Source organism: Cynocephalus volans, chromosome 4 (assembly GCF_027409185.1).
Source record: "Cynocephalus volans isolate mCynVol1 chromosome 4, mCynVol1.pri, whole genome shotgun sequence".
Taxonomy (NCBI): Eukaryota; Metazoa; Chordata; class Mammalia; order Dermoptera; family Cynocephalidae; genus Cynocephalus; species Cynocephalus volans.
In genome coordinates this window covers 149,387,587-149,390,368 of record NC_084463.1, presented here as the reverse complement: position 1 = coordinate 149,390,368, position 2,782 = coordinate 149,387,587, and the positions used below count along the sequence as shown (strand labels likewise).

General features: G+C 35.8%; 1 pseudogene; it reads left to right on the top strand.

Moving 5' to 3' along the window:
* Positions 1-377: 377 nt before the first annotated feature.
* LOC134376522 (olfactory receptor 8J2-like) lies at positions 378-1,315 on the top strand (annotated as a pseudogene).
* The last annotated feature ends 1,467 nt before the right edge of the window (positions 1,316-2,782 follow it).

The window sequence follows — 2,782 nt, the reverse complement described above, 5'->3', positions numbered from 1 at the left end:
TGTGCATTCATGTGTATGTATAAATATGTATATGCACACATATATGAATGCATACATATCCATCCAATACCAGAAGTTAATATAATTTTTACATGTATAACAATATTCACTCTCCATATACTATATCCAACAGCAAATAAATAAGTTCATAGTTCGTTAAAAACTACTCAAACTTTGTTTCTGGTGAGTGTGTATTTCTAAATATGTGAAAAGATGGGGGAAAAAATTGTGATTTGACACTTTTAATGGTTTGTCAATCAAAACAATCTGATTTTAAATGAAACATTTAACAACCTAGCACCTAAGAGGAAAAGCAAATTTACCATCTATTAATTTCTTTCCATTTCTCCCATTCAAAGATGAGCACAACAGAATAAATGGCTTCTGGCAATCTCACCCGGGTCACTGAGTTCATTGTCTTGTGTGTCTCGGACCGTCTAGAGCTCCAGATTCCCCTCTTCCTGGTCTTCCTGGGGATCTATGGACTGACTGTGACAGGAAACCTGTGCATCATCACCCTCACCAGTGTTGACTCCCAACTTCAAACCCCCATGTACTTTTTCCTCTGTCACTTGGCTGTCATCAGTCTTGGCAATTCTACCATCATTACCCATAAAATGCTGGTTAACTTTTTAGTTACTAAGAAAACCATATCTTACTATGGCTGTGCAGCCCAGCTGGGTGGATTCTTAGTTTTCATTGTGGCTGAGATTTTCATGCTCTCAGTAATGGACTATGACTGCTATGTGGCTATTTGCACCCCCCTGCTGTATATGGTGCTGGTGTCTCTGCAGATCTGCTCTCTGCTGGTTGTCCTTATATACCTCCAAAGTCTGACCACAGTAGTGACTGTCACTTCCTGTGTGTTCTCCTTCTCATTCTGCTCTGCCAAGATAATCAACCATTTTAACTGTGATGACGTTCCTTTGTTAGCCTTGTCCTGGTCTGATACCTTCCAGAAATGCGGTATTTACCTTCTCGGGGACCAACTTATGTTTCTCCATGATTATTGTTCTCATATCCTACTTCAGCATTGTCCTTGCCATTCTGAGGACACGTTCCTTAGAGGGACGACAAAAAGCCTTTTCCACCTGCGCTTCTCACATGATGGCTGTCTCTGTGTTCTATGGGACTTCATTTGCAACCAAGGACCAACCACACCTTAGATACTGACAAAATATTCTCGGTCTTCTGAACCCTAGTAATACCAGTGCTGAACCCCATGATTTACAGCCCAAGTAACAAGGATGTGAAACATGCATTGAAGAGATTCTTGGATAACCCATTACAATCCTTGAAACTAATGCAAATTTAAAACTAAAACTATGTTCATTTAAGAATTGTCATTTCTTCCTAAAATTGCTGCTATTAAAAGAAGTGGCAATTCATGGTTAGCAACTCCATTATTTTCACTGGAAAAATTATAAGTTGTTTTTATCACAATCTCATATATCCAAACAAGAAAACACAAATAAGTAATAAATAATAATTTGTAAAGAAGTATATTTTCAAAATAAAATGTAAGTTACTACATGTTTTTTTAACTGCTATTCAAGGAAGATCACGCCTGAAAGCAGATGATGGAGGTAGGTATGTACAGACCATTTCTTGGAAAGTTCTCAAGACACAGATCGTCCTCCTTGCAACAGACATATTTGATTAACTGTAAATGTTATATATTTATTTTAGCAGCATTTTATCCACGAAATCCACAACTTTCCTGAAAATATTTTTATCTTGTACTGAAAAATATGTTTGTATCATATAAAAAGTAAATTTTCAGGGGAAGGTAAATATTAAAAACTGCTCAATACATATGGAAATATAATATGTGGGAAAACAGGCTAAACAAATAAGAAAAGGGAATTTTCCTTTTTCATCCTTCTCTCTTGATGCCTTTACACAAACCAAATTTTGACATATTATCAATTTTTTAATTCAAAATATTTTAACTTATACATATTTGTGGGGTAAAGCGTGTTGTTTCAGTACATGCATATACTCGACAAGAATTCACTCAGGGTAGATGGCATAGATTTGCACCCATTTGTCTATAGCTTTTCCTCCTCATTCTGTCTCTACCAACCTCTCCCTGCTGGTTTCCGGTAACCATTATTCCATTCTCCGCTTCTATAAGAACCACTTCTTATTTTTATTTTTTTAGACTCCCTTATGAGTGATATCATGTGGTGTGTGTGTTTTTGTGCTCAGTTACTTGACATGATGGTTTCAAGTTCCATCTGCGTTCCTGCAAATGATAGGATATCATTTTTTTTTTCTGAAAGGTTTCCTAGGAAATTTTATTTTACTTTATTTTATTTTATTTTTTTGAATACATTTCTTAGAATTTAAATTTCTTTTATTTTTATTTTTTATTTTTATTTTTATTTTTTAATTTTATTTTGTCAATCTACATTGTGGCTGATTATTGTTGCCCCTCACCAAAATCTCCCTCCCTTCTCCCTCCCCCCCAACAATGTCCTTTCTGTTTTCTTGTCATATCAACTTCAAGTAATTGTGGTTGTTATATCTTCTACCCCCCAACCCGGTTTTGTGTGTGTGTGTGTGTGTGTGTGTGTGTGTGTGTGTGTGTGTGTGTGTGTGTGTGTGTGAATTTATATATTAATTTTTAGCTCCCACCAATAAGTGAGAACATGTGGTATTTCTCTTTCTGTGCCTGACTTGTTTCACTTAATATAATTCTCTCGAGGTCCATCCATGTTGTTGCAAATGGCAGTATTTCATTCGTTTTTATAGCTGAGTAGTATTCCATTGTGTAGAT